General features: G+C 44.8%; 1 long non-coding RNA gene across 1 annotated transcript; it reads left to right on the top strand.

Annotated features, from left to right (window-relative positions):
* Positions 1 to 2,878: 2,878 nt before the first annotated feature.
* Positions 2,879 to 7,663, top strand: LOC310681478. Its single transcript, XR_014513338.1, has 3 exons — positions 2,879 to 2,990; positions 4,425 to 4,509; positions 7,187 to 7,663. It is a non-coding gene; the product is annotated as an uncharacterized lncRNA (long non-coding RNA).
* Positions 7,664 to 13,412: the final 5,749 nt, after the last annotated feature.

Genomic DNA, 13,412 nt, shown 5'->3' with positions numbered 1-13,412 from the left:
GTTTCAGACGGGGGTCACTATCCATCCTACCTGGAGATGCCAGAGATTGACTTTTGGACCCTCTGTTCTACCACCAAGCCCTGGCTCTTTATCTGAAACATCCAGAGGCTCTATAAAGATGTTTGTGCTTTATTTCCTAACATGTCTTTCATGATTGCCTTGTTATATCTATTTCTTGTTTAAAATACAGAATTTGATTTTGATGCCTGGGTAACACTCAGTGGTGCATTTAAAAAACCATGCATTACAGCTGCTTGATTGGAACAAGTCTGGTATGGCAGGCATCGCTCACATGACAGCTGTAATGTATGGAGCATCTTGCAATTTCTTATCTTCTCTATTTTGTGGACCAATTCAACAAACAGAAATCTCTAGCACTGGCAGAGGGACCACCCATAGGATAAGAGGAGATCCACTTGATAAGCCATTCTAGCTCAGTGGTAGAACATCTGTTTTGCATGCATGAGAACTTAGGTTCAATCCTCGGCACCTCCAGGTAGCACGGGAAATATCCCTCTTTGAAACACCAGAAAACTGTGTAAAGTAGTTTCCTATGTTCTTCAAAGCATTGAGAAAGCAATCCAGGATATAAAAAGATGTAATGTTGTACATTGTATTTGGACTGACCAGTTAATAAGTCAACATGCTCAAGCTTTCCATGTTTATCACAGAAAACACAACACACACAATGCACTTAGGTATTCATTTTCTAAATGTCACAAGCTCTTTCCACCCACAAGTCATCCGAAACTCAAGGATCCCCAACAAGGAGGACAATGGCTCTTGAGAAAACAGTCTCTTTTTGATGATGACGATGACGATGATAAACAAAATCACTGCTGGGGTTCTCAGCAGTGAAACACAAGTTGTCCTGAAGAGCAGACACTGTAAGCAAATGTGTTCTGAATATTTCAAGCCTTGCAGCCTAATGCATTCTCAGTTAAGCAGAAATGGTTTTTTGGGGCAGAGCCTTGGAGAAAGTAAGCAACATGGTAAATCAGAAGGTGACACTGTCAATGGCCCCTTTTCTGCTCCAAATGGGGGTTCTATCCTGTGCATTTAGCTGAGCTCAAAGAAACATAGGTAATCTGCATTTTAACCGTAGATGGCAGGAGCAGGTGATTATTTATTACCTACTCATTATGGAAGGTTGTCCGATTCAGCTTTACACAGCTCTGGGGTTTGGCTGAGAGAAATCACTGGCTGGAAACCTCATGAGGCTTCTCAAGCATTTCCACAGCCCCCTCCTCTTGCCTTGATTTACGGGATGCCGTCAAACATGTAGCGATACCGAGGCTCTTCAGCTTTAATAAAAAACTATTTGCTCAGCTATAAACTTAATTTATTGTGATATAATTACTTTAGCAGTGCTATTAATATCTGCCATGTTTAGTGTCAGTGATTTTAGTGCTACAAACTTAGTTTGTAATGAATAAAATGAGGTTATCAGGCATAAGTACTCTTTCCCTCTGTTCTGTAGAATCTCTGGAGAATCATAGGACTGGATCCAGATTTAAGCTGTGTACACACTATTGCTATGAAGCACACTTTGAAACATGTTTTCCCTTCAAAGAATCCTGGGTATTTTTGGTTTGTGAAAGGTTGTTGGGAATTGTAACTCTGTGAGGGGTGAACTACAGTACCCAGAATTCTTTCAGGGAAGAATGTGCTTTAAAGGCATGGTGTGTAGTCAGCCACAGTCATGCTTAGAGGAGGTCCACTGAAATAGGACATATGCTATTTATGACAAATTCCGTTGATTTTTGATTACTCTTCCCTAAGCCTGACATCTCCAGGCTTGACTACTGTAATTCACTCTACGCGGGGCTGCCCTTGAAGCTGTCCCAGAAACTCCAGCGGGTACAGAATGCTGCAGCGAGGCTCCTCACGGGGTCTCTGCCATGGGAGCATATTCACCCAGTGCTTTTCAAGCTGCACTGGCTCCCGGTGGAGTACAGGGTCAGATTTAAGGTGCTGCTTTTGACCTTTAAAGCCCTTCGCGGCCTAGGACCCTCGTACCTACGGGACCGCCTCTCCTGGTATGCCCCAGGGAGAGCCTCAAGGTCCATAAATAGCAACACCCAGGTGGTCCTGGGCCCTAAGGAAGTTAGATTGGCTTCAACCAGAGCCAGGGCCTTTTCAACTCTGGCTCCAGCCTGGTGGAACGCTCTGCCTCATGAGACCAGGGCCCTGCAGGATCTGATTTCTTTTCGCAGGGCCTGTAAGACAGAGTTGTTCCGCCTGGCCTTTGGCTTGGAGCCAATTTGATTCCTTCCCTCCCTCTCTTTTTTCTTTTCCTTCTCCTCCTGCGATGAGGCTACATTTTAATATTTTAATGTTCCATTATTTTAATGTTGTATTTTATTTTTGTTTTTAAGTTGTAATCATTCATCTTGTTTTTATTATTGCTTGTAAGCCGCTCTGAGCCCGGCCTTGGCTGGGGAGGGCGGGGTATAAATAAAAATTATTATTATTATTATTATTATTATTATTATTATTATTATTATTAAGTCTGGGTCCCTCCCACAGAATCATAGAGTTGAAAGGAACTTCTAAACAAATCAGGCTCCACCCCAGTGCTAATTTTCTACAAAAAGAGGTGCTGGGATACACCCATTTTTCTTATAATAGCACCTACCCAAGAGGTGCCGGAACTGAGTTCCAATGTGTTCTGGCTGAAAAAAGCCCTGCTCAATCCCATGCAGGTCATCCATTACGACGCCATCCCTGAAATGTGTTCATTCACCCCCTGCTTAAAAAAGGAAAGACTCACCACCTTCCAATATGGTCTCTCTCACTGGTGAACAGTCTGAAGCATCAAGAAGAAGCTGAGATCCTTTCTCTCCCCTCCCCTCCATCTTATCACCCCTCTAGAGCCACAGAAAGAAAATTTGCTCCATCATCTATGTGAAACATCTTTGAATCTGAAGATGTCTACTCTTTGACTGCAGCCTTCTCTGGGATGCCTTCTTGGAAATGAAGAACAGTCTGTAAACATTTTAAATGAATTAATTCATTAAGTGAAATAAAATACTGCCTCTTAATTGTCCCTTTTCTGCGGGTTAAACACACCCAAGTCCATCAAGCTTTCCTCAAAAGACTTGGTCTCCCCCCCCCCCACAGCACCTTTATCTCTCTTCTCTATACATATCCCAGTTTGTCAATATCCATCTTAACACTTTTAACACCATATGGTATCTGCGCCTGGAATACTTCAGGAACCATGTTTTCCTTTATTTCCTCCCTCTCCCATAGCTGAGTTCAAGAAATGGGAGTATTTGACTCACACCCTCTGAAAGCCAGAATGTTGCCAAGGTTCTTTCAGGGGTGGCCCCTTTCGTTTTGGATTTCCACAAGCCATTTTCCATTCTTCTCTTGCTTTATAAGGGAATTTAAAGTTCCATGTACAACTACTAGCCAGCAATCCTGCAGGAAATTGGTGTTCATTTTTATTAAGTTAGCATTGCAGATAGTATTTTTTTGCAACTCTTAATGCTTTTTTTTTAAAAAAAAAGACAAAATGCAATACAACGTATTTTTGTATGCTGCTTTTAATAATACAGTGGTAGCTTGGGTTAAGTACTTAATTCGTTCTGGAAGTCCGTTCTTAACCTGAAACTGTTCTTAACCTGAAGCACCACTTTAGCTAATGGGGCCTCCCGCTGCCGCTGCGCCGCCAGAGCACGATTTCTGTTCTCATCCTGAAGCAAATATTAACCCGAGGTAATATTTCTGGGTTAGCAGAGTCTGTAACCTGAAGTGTATGTAGCCTGAAGCATATGTAACCTGAGGTACCACTGTATATGCATTACCATGACTTTATTTTATAGTAAAGTAGAAATTTGGAGATGTGCAAATTTCATAAGGGTAACTGTATGTAGGCTCCCTGGCATTGTGAGGATCACAGCATAGGGACCCAGAGCATAGCTTCCTTTGTGGTGGCCCCAGTGTTTTTAACTACCCTCCCTTTTCAAAATGCATCATGCCACTATATTATTTTTATTGAGATACCGTGTAAGGATGCACCTGTGTACTTCAAGAGGGACAGAGAGGATGGTGATAGTTTGATTTTCACTTCTGCTGCCTTTCCTATTCATGAAAGTTCTGAATTTTGACACTGATTATTTTATTTTATTTTAGATATTTATTGTTCATTGTCCTTCTAATGTCATTGCTTTCCACCCCGAGATTCTCAAGTAACTACAAATAGCTTAGATAAATAAATAAATAAGTCACATCTCTATGCCCTCACAAGCCTTATTTGCTGATTTCTGAGATCAATGTGCTGTTAGATGCCGAGGAGAATCCAAGCCTGTATATCTCAGCTGTTGGCAGCCTTAGGCCTAGGATAAGGGTGGAACACAGATACTGATGACTACTGCTGATTCTATTAATGCCAATATTGTCTTCTTTCCTACTGGCAGAGGCTCCCTGTGCCATTAATGGCAGCAGGACAGTCCGGGTTTTCTCCTGAACTGAGATTCAGTGATGGAAAAACATGGCAGGAAGGTAGGAAGGAAAGAATCCATTATATTTTTTCTGAGCCTTTGCAGTGCAAATACACCTCACTCCATTGGAAAGGTTAACTAACTTAAAAATGACTTCCCCTGAATTAAATCTAGATACAAACACTGATTTCTGTTCTTCCATCTTTTGAAGTGTTTATGACTTTTTCAAAAGCCACTTGTGATGTCAGTGTGAAGGCCAGGGCATAAACACAATCAGCAGATTGTATAGGCGCTCCTTCCAACAATAGCATAAGGGAGGCTTGAGCAAGCAGCCGTACTGGAACCAAACAGAAAGGAGCAGCCAGAGATTCCTTGGCTGTTGTGAAGGTTTTCTTTTTCATGTTTCAGTTGAAGACCTTGTAGGAGGGTTTGTGAGACTTCAGTTATCAGATCAAAATGCTTCTTGTATACATAACCAGCACCACATATGCTGGATGCTTCAGTAAGAATTGCCACACAAGACGTTGTTTCAGTACCAACTGGTAAAGTGGGGAGGGCAGGGGAGTGGGAATGATTCCCTTCTGACTAACGCCGCATTCACAGAATCACAGAATTGTAGAGTTGGAAGGGACCATGTGGGTCATCTAGTCCAGCCCCCTGCAGTCCGGGACTCTTTTGCCCAATGGGGGACTCAAACCCACGACCCTGAGATTAAGAGTTTGATGCTCTAGCAGTGGAGCTATTCTGGGTCCTCATCCATACCATACATTTAAAGCACACCATACATGTAAATCACTATGATACCGCTTTAAACAGTCATGGCTCCTCTGCTCCTATGAAGGAGAGGGCTACCAATAGCTATTAGCCATGATGGTTATGCCCTGGTGTTCTGCCTCCACAGCAGAATTTTGGACGGCTTCGGTGCATAGTGGTTGCAGAGCTTCTCTTGAATCATGTCCTACGGTGCTGCCTGGACTGCTAAAGGCTCGACCAATGCTCGGGTTGTCTTGAACACCGTGGGGCCACAAAGGCTGAGGAAGAGGCCTCACGTACGTGATTCTAACACTCCTGTCAGCACATTTGCTTGGAGGTAGCAGTCCAACCGAGCGAGGTAAGAGTCCCATGATTCAGAGGCTGGGGCAAACGGTGGTAGAGGCACGAGTGAAGCCATGGTTCTGATGCCGACGTAGAGGGCGATGGATGGAACACAGTGCTCTAGCCAGAACGGTCAGCTCTAAATTGGTGCTGTTCAGTGATTCCGCTCAATGAATGTCCGAATCTGACTGTGCTCTGATGTCCATCAATCTCACCTTCGTCGCCAGTGTTAAATAGTGGGTAGACATAGCAGACAACGCAGCGATTTCTCCAAAGCAGCTGTTTATTTGTAAGCTGGAACAGAACTGAACAGCAAACAGTTCAGCCAGCCTGCTTTTATAGACAGCTGGCTGTCAACATTGTAGCAACAACAACCCAGGGTTTCCCGCCTAAAGTAACTGACGTGGACCTGAGGGAAAACTATATACATGATACTCCTGTTGGCCAGGATGAGAACTTCAATACATAACACTTCTGAATACCAGTTGCTGGAAAACACAGGAGGAGAGAATGCTCTTGTGGTCAAATCCTCCTTGTAGGTTTCTCACAGGCATCTGTTTGGCCACATTGAGAACAGGATGCTGGATTAAATGGGCCTTTGATCTGATCCAGAAAGGTTCTCTTTATGTACATCAGACAGTAGTGTAGTGGGGGGGGGGCACAGGGTGGTTGTCCCAGGCATAAAATTGTTAGAGGCACAAAATTTCAATACTGGGTGCTACCTCAGTACAGCTGCATGCTTCTGTTGTTGGGCTCCATTGAAAACAGCTTTTCCATGCAAACCAGGAAGTGACTTCTCCAGACAATGAAACAACTCTTCTTTTCTTACCTGTGTGGCTGCAATCTCCTGTGTGGCATAAATGCCATCAGGCAGTTGAATGTGCATGCATACTCCATCTGCCCCCCCCCCTTCTGCATGGCCCTGGATGCTGCCACTCCATGCTACGCCACTGTCTTCAGGTGCTGAGGAAGCATGGGAAATGGCAAAGCAACATGATCTTTTGTCAACAACTTGAAAAATGAATGTAGGCAAGACTGGGTTGGAACGTTTTGCCACTGGAGGCAAAACAGAAAATGCTACCTCCTATGCTGCCTGCTGAAGCTCCCCCCACCCACTGGCAGAGGAAGGAGGTGTGGTGGGTGCAGCCCACCCTGGGTGTCATCCCTGAGGGGGGGTGACATGGCCACACTGCCCCCCTGGGATGCTTGCCCCAGCCCCGCGTGCGGCTAGCCCCTCCTCCAGGTGCACAGCATGTGCGCCGCTCCGGGTGCTGGAGCAGCTAGCTCTGCCTCTGCCCCCACCACCCAAAACATTGCTCACTGCCCACTGAAACCACCTCCCTGAAACTGCCTACCCAAGCTGCCTCCCTCACCATCTGCTGGAGCTGACAAAAAAGGAGTCCAGAGAGGAGCAGGCAGAGCAAAAGGAACAGGTGGTCCCAGTGGAGAACAAGGCAGTAGAGGAGGAGGTGCGAAGGGTACAGCACACTCCTCAGGGTTTGCATCTAGTGCCCCTCCCAACTGTCCTCCAATCTGCCACCTGAGTTAACTGCCTCACCACACCTCATGGACCTGTTGGCTCTGAATGTACGAAGCACTCGCAATGCACCATGATGTTGTGCACAATGTCCCCCCCCCCCCAGCTGCTGCATCTAAGAAGAGAAGATAATGCAAAGTGAAAGCATATGTCAGGAGAAGAACTGAGACAGCCATGACTTGGAACATCTGATTTCTGGATCTGCGTCATGTCAGATATTTGAACAAGCCGTGGATGCCGACGAAAAGTGAGCACACTTATAATGAAGACACCATCGCCTGACAACAAGCTCTTAGACATTTGGTGTGTTGTGATTGTGGCATTTCTCCCTATTAAGCAATTTTACCTGATGCGATCCTAAGCTATTTCCATATCTAACTGCATATAAGAGCCAAACCTTGCGCATAAAACGCATTTGAAAAGATGTGCTTGTCAGCAGAAGGAGAACAAGAAGAATAGCAAAAATAAATAAATAAAAGGAAGTCATCAAATGCATCGTATCGTAGAAAAGCAGTTTGAGAGCACACTTGAAATCACCTCCTCTTAATAGAAGTCTGTTCAAGTAGTTGCAAACAAGGCATTAAAAAACACAAATTAAACAATACGCAAAAAGAGCCATGAGATGAATCAAATTCATTTCCAGTTATGCCCCATTTTAGCTGTATTGCTGGATATGAAAATCATTTGCCTCTTTCATTATTTCACAGAAGTACCTCTATTGTGGCCTGGGAGAGGGCTGAACTATTCTAGAAGCTACAAGTATATGCTGTGTGTGTTGCTCTAAGTATCAGTTGGAATACAATACTCAGAGAACCTGATTTCCACCGGAAACATACGTGTTTAGTCATGTGACGGATAAAATTTGGGGAAAGTTTGTGGAAACAAGAAATTCCCAATATCTTCACCAAACATATCCATTTGTTGCATTTGTATTCATATTCATCACTGTAGTGTGCTTGTATTCCAAGGAGCTCAGAGCAGTGCTAAAATGTCACTATCTTAGATTTAAATATCGGTCTTATGGGTCATCAATATGATATACTCCCTCCAGGGAACACAGTCCTGTTTGATGGTAAAATATCATTGCACCTTATCAACAACCTTTCAAAGGACATTAGGCCAAGAGAGACTTGTCCAAAGCCATCCTTTGAGTTTATCAATCAAAATCTCAGTTCGACATACTATGCACTAAACAACATTGGCCTATCTCTGGGCCAATTAATGTGATTTGCCTTAGTTGGAAGATATGATACATTAAAAGAGATGCAGTTTTCAAGATGGCAGACTAGTGCAATGACTGCAGGCATGGGATGTATACTGAATGGCTGACACACTCTAGACCAGCCATTCCCAACCTTGGGTCCCCAGATGTTGTTGGACTAGAATTCCAATCATCTCTAGCTGGCAGGACCTGTGACCAGGTATGATGGGAGTTATAGTCCAACAGCATCTGGGGACCTGTCAGGCTTCAGGGAATCCAATCCCTCCCATGGTGCACAGCCAAGAATCATATAACAGGAAGAGTTCTTACCAAGTTCAAGAAGGACAGTGACAAACTGGAACGTGTCCAGAGGAGGGCAACCAAAATGGTCAAAGGCCTGGAAACAATGCCTTATGAGGAACGGCTAAGGGAGCTGGGCATGTTTAGCCTGGAGAAGAGGAGGTTAAGGGGTGATATGATAGCCATGTTCAAATATATAAAAGGATGTCACATAGAGGAGGGAGAAAGGTTGTTTTCTGCTGCTCCAGAGAAGCGGACACGGAGCAATGGATCCAAACTACAAGAAAGAAGATTCCACCTAAACATTAGGAAGAACTTCCTGACAGTAAGAGCTGTTCGACAGTGGAATTTGCTGCCAAGGAGTGTGGTGGAGTCTCCTTCTTTGGAGGTCTTTAAGCAGAGGCTTGACAACCATATGTCAGGAGTGCTCTGATGGTGTTTCCTGCTTGGCAGGGGGGTTGGACTCAATGGCCCTCGATGGCCCTTGTTTCCTGCTTGGCAGGGGGTTGGACTCGATGGTCTATTCCAACTCTATGATTCTAAGTCTTTTATTCAATATTCACACTGAGTGGCTTAGAAAAGGTGCCTCTGTTTCAGTAATGGCGTTGCTGCAAGTAAAGCTCCACCCCCTCTGGCTCTCCTATTCTGTGTCACCCCTGTGATGGCTAATCTGAGTTTTCTGCCTCTGAGCTTTCTGTTGTACTACTCCAAATGCCTGCCTGGTTCTGGGAGAGGGGGGTTCTTGAATGCTTTCTAAAGACACTGAGTCTGTCAGCTGTCTCTCCCCTGGTGCTTCTTCTTCTTCCTGCTCCCCTCCCAATATTTCCCAGCTTCTCCCTTCTGCAGCCTCTGAACCTTCCACAAACTCCTGTTTGTAAATCTATACTGTCTTCGTCTTCTCTGGCAAGTTCAGACTGCAGAGGCGGGATCCACTATTCCTCCCCCTCCTCTGCCCAGTCTCTGATGGGACCCAAGGTTGAGAAAGGCTGGTCTAGATATTAAATGATTGTAATAAAGAATTGCAAATTACACTCACTTTGAGAGGTGACATTGCTAACAATTGTGTGAAGTTAATGATCATGATGAAAGTTCAAATGCTTGCAAATCCTGTATTTTTGTCACACATGAACCTAAATATGGGGGAAAGGCATTTCTGTGCCTGGGATTTCAGATTGCTGCTTCATTAGGGAGAAATGAGTTTGTGGATAATTATATAACCTGTTACCTTATTGTTGTTGCTGTTGTTACGATTTATTACTCGCCCTTCACCCTAAGGTCCCAGGGCAAGTTCCAACAATCAAAACAATACAGTGGTACCCCGCAAGACGAATGCCTCGGAAGACGAAAAACCCGCTAGACGAAAGGGTTTTTCATTTTCTGAGGTGCTTCGCAAGACGAAATAGCCCTGCCTCTCCTGTCATGGCGACGGTCACTGCACGCACGCACGCACGCACGCACGCACGCTTCCCTGCTCCTCCGGCTCCCTCCCACCTTCCTGCTGATGGCTCCTCTGGCTCCCTCCCACCTTCCGGCTGCCTCGCGCCGCTGCTCACCGCCCTTGCGCGCTCCCCTCAGGAGCCGTTGCCGCCAGCAGCCAGCGTTGCAGCCAGAGTCGCGCTCCTGAGCCCCGCCGCCCTCCAGCAGCCGCGTCGTGCGGTGTCCACAAGGCGCGGGCGAGTCCAAGGACCGGCTGCGGCAGCTGCCCTGCTTCTCCCCACCCCTCCCCGCCGTGGTGCTTCGCAAGACGAAAAAACTCGCGGAACGAATTAATTTCGTCTTGCGAGGCACCACTGTAATAGACAATATTAAAAACAGTTTCGAACTTTAAATTACAGAAATAAGGTGGGTCCTAAAATATACATCTCAAGTGTCAAACGCCAGGGTAAAGATTAGCTTACCGCTGTACCATTCCATTCATCCTGCATCACTTACTGAACTTCCAACAGATACACAGAGTGTCAGGGCTGCAAGACTAGCTGCTCTCATACATTTCGTACATGTGATGGGTACCTTTAGAATAGAGAGAGATCAAGCTATATATAATGCCCTTCCGAGCTGAAAAGGCCAGGGAAACTTGTAAAACTGAAAGGTCATCCCTGATAGGACACAAAGATTTAAAGTGGGTCAGCACCTCTAATTAAAGCACCTCCTATCTTGAAATTACCAGGCATCTGCATGCTTCAATCAAGTACTCAATTTCTTACTGCATATGCTATAGCTGGAAGAAGCAGATGGAGGTAGAGTTGGAACATTTATGTGACTCGCAGTATTACATGCTGTTATACCAGCTAGGGGGGAAAATGTCAAACACTATCAATCTTTAGGGTTCAAAGCATAAGTTGGTTGCGGTGAGATCAGGCAAAAATTCCTGGTGTGAAATGGTGTGAAAATTTTAGTTCCATTTGAGGAAGTTCATGCAATCCTTAGAAACAACTGACATCTGGTGTGCATTCGTTTATGCAGAAGACCAACAACAGTGTTTAAAGAAAGTAAAACGTGCTATGATGGATGCATCACTGCCTTTGCACATTTTTCTGATCTCCCCTTGTTGATTCTGATCAAATAGATCTTGTCTTCTCTTGGGTTATTAAATTGCTGCAATATCATTCGTGCTCTTACAACAGGGGTGCATTTACCCCCAACCCCTTTCTCAAAGATGACTCAGGAGTCCGGTTCCCAAAATGTGGCCAAATGGCCAATCAGGGAGTGGGAGGAGCCTGGCTCTAAAAAAAGATTGTGAAGGAAAGTGATTCCCTTTTACTTCCTCCCACAGAAAAGCCTCTGCAACTTTGGCAGGCTTAATCCACTCTGGAGGAGCTCCTGTGCCTGCAAATTTCACCACTTTGGCCCGAAGGTGCTAAAGGTACAGCAATTTTAAGAAGCTGAATTATAGTGATTAGGAAACACGGAGCAACATTTCAATGCAGAGCAGCTTGGAGCCTGCAAAACACACCAAATCAGAGAGAGTCCAGAATGACTCAGAAACAGATTGGAATTTTCAAACCCACATAGATATAAGGCAAATAGTGGAGCCTGTCCACGTGCCTGTCCTAGAGGCATGTTGCTATTATATGGTCCCGTGAACCACTCTGAGACCTATGGGTATAGGGTGGAATAACAACAACAACAATCATACATGATGATGCGACAGCTTAGTGTCTGTGAAAAACAGACTTTAAGTCACTTTTGCAAACACACCAAGGCATTACATAGGAATATAAGCACCTGTGGATCAGGCCAATGGCCCATCTAGGCCAACATCCTGTTCTCACAGTGGCCAACCAGATGCCTGTGGGAAACTCTCAACCAGGAGAGTGATCTCCCCACCTCATGCTTTCCAGCAAATGGTATTCAGAAGCATTTTTGCCCCTGACTGCTTTAATCTCCTTCTGTTGTATTATTTCAACCAGAAGGCTTTTGGAAAGGCAAAGGGTGTGGTCTCTGCTTCCTTCAACCTGAGTAGCCAGTTAACAGCTCAGTGGGTAAAATATGTACAAAGATGGCAGTCCCCAGTTCTCCCCTCCAAAAGTGGTCCGGCCTTTCTGAATTTCATATTCTCCTTATCCTCAGTGCAAGCAGACATGCTCATCCCACTCTCTAGTGTCTTATGCAAAGCAATCTGCTCTTGGTGACAGCAGTTATTTTAAAGTTGTGTGTAGGCGAGAGACCTCAAACTCAAGCTGGGGACAAGTGATGAAGGATAGCTTTTCGAAATCCAATCTCCATTTGACAAGCATGCACTCCAAAAGAGTATTTACAGCACAGTGACACGACAGACTCTTGTCTTTATGAAACGGGAAGTAACCATCCATCAAGATGTCATTTGTTGTACGTCAGTCATCCGGCCAACCACCACCAAATGGAATAATTGAAGGAAAAGGCAACATAAGGAAACTGGCACTTGATTATCTGGGCACCACAAGACAAAGGGCAATTTACAACTGTTCCATACAAACTTATATAAAAAAAAGTCAAAGCCAAGAGATTCTGCTGGCTTTTGCCAGCCTTCATAATGGAGACACATGGAGAGTGATCACACTCCAAATCATCACATTTCAGAACTTAAATCCTAAACTGCTGCTGCTTCTATCTTTTTTTGAAGGGAAAGTTTTAATTACTGAAATGAAAACGTGTTTCTCATGATTAATTTGGGTTGGTTTTCACTCCCAGGCCAGAAGTGGAAGATGCATGCTGGAGGACTGGGTGCATATGATGAAATGTTGAATGTGAGTGCTTGTTTCATGCATATTGATCCAGTTTATGCATCCATTTTTGATTATGTAAACAGGAAGACCCTATGTCACATATTCCCTTGGGTTTGAACATATCTATTATGCCTTTGGGTCAATTTGTGGAGCTCAAAAACAATGTGCAGGTTGAAATGCAATTGCTCATGGTTTGTTTGTTTGTTTGTTTACAAAGGACAGTTGTTGGACCAACACGCCCCATATCTACTAAGCTTTAGAAAGGAGACTTTATTCTCAGGCCTGTTTAACCCTGTAGTGATTAATTTTCAGCAGTTTGGCAGTTATGCATGCACAGGTAACTCATACCTTACATGATTTCAGCTTACATGGTTGAAGAGCAGCCAGTTGAAAGGGACCTTGAGCTTGCTGGGAGGTTGTAGCAGAGGAGTACAGCTATCATATACACTTGGTACATTCTTTCTATCTAGGATTGTCATCATCTTCCACCGAGCGCACACCACATGAGACGCTCATGGGACAGTGAGGGAGGAAGGGAACACCCACCAAGCCAGCCAGATCAACCCTGGCAACCAGTGGGACGACAGATGTTGCAGCCAGATCGCCCTCACCTCCAGTTGAAATCA

The sequence above is a fragment of the Podarcis tiliguerta genome (genome assembly GCF_965153285.1).
Source record: "Podarcis tiliguerta genome assembly, chromosome: 1".
In the NCBI taxonomy this organism is placed as follows: domain Eukaryota; kingdom Metazoa; phylum Chordata; class Lepidosauria; order Squamata; family Lacertidae; genus Podarcis; species Podarcis tiliguerta.
Note: the sequence above shows the minus strand (reverse complement) of the source record. Positions and strands in the feature narration are given on the sequence as shown.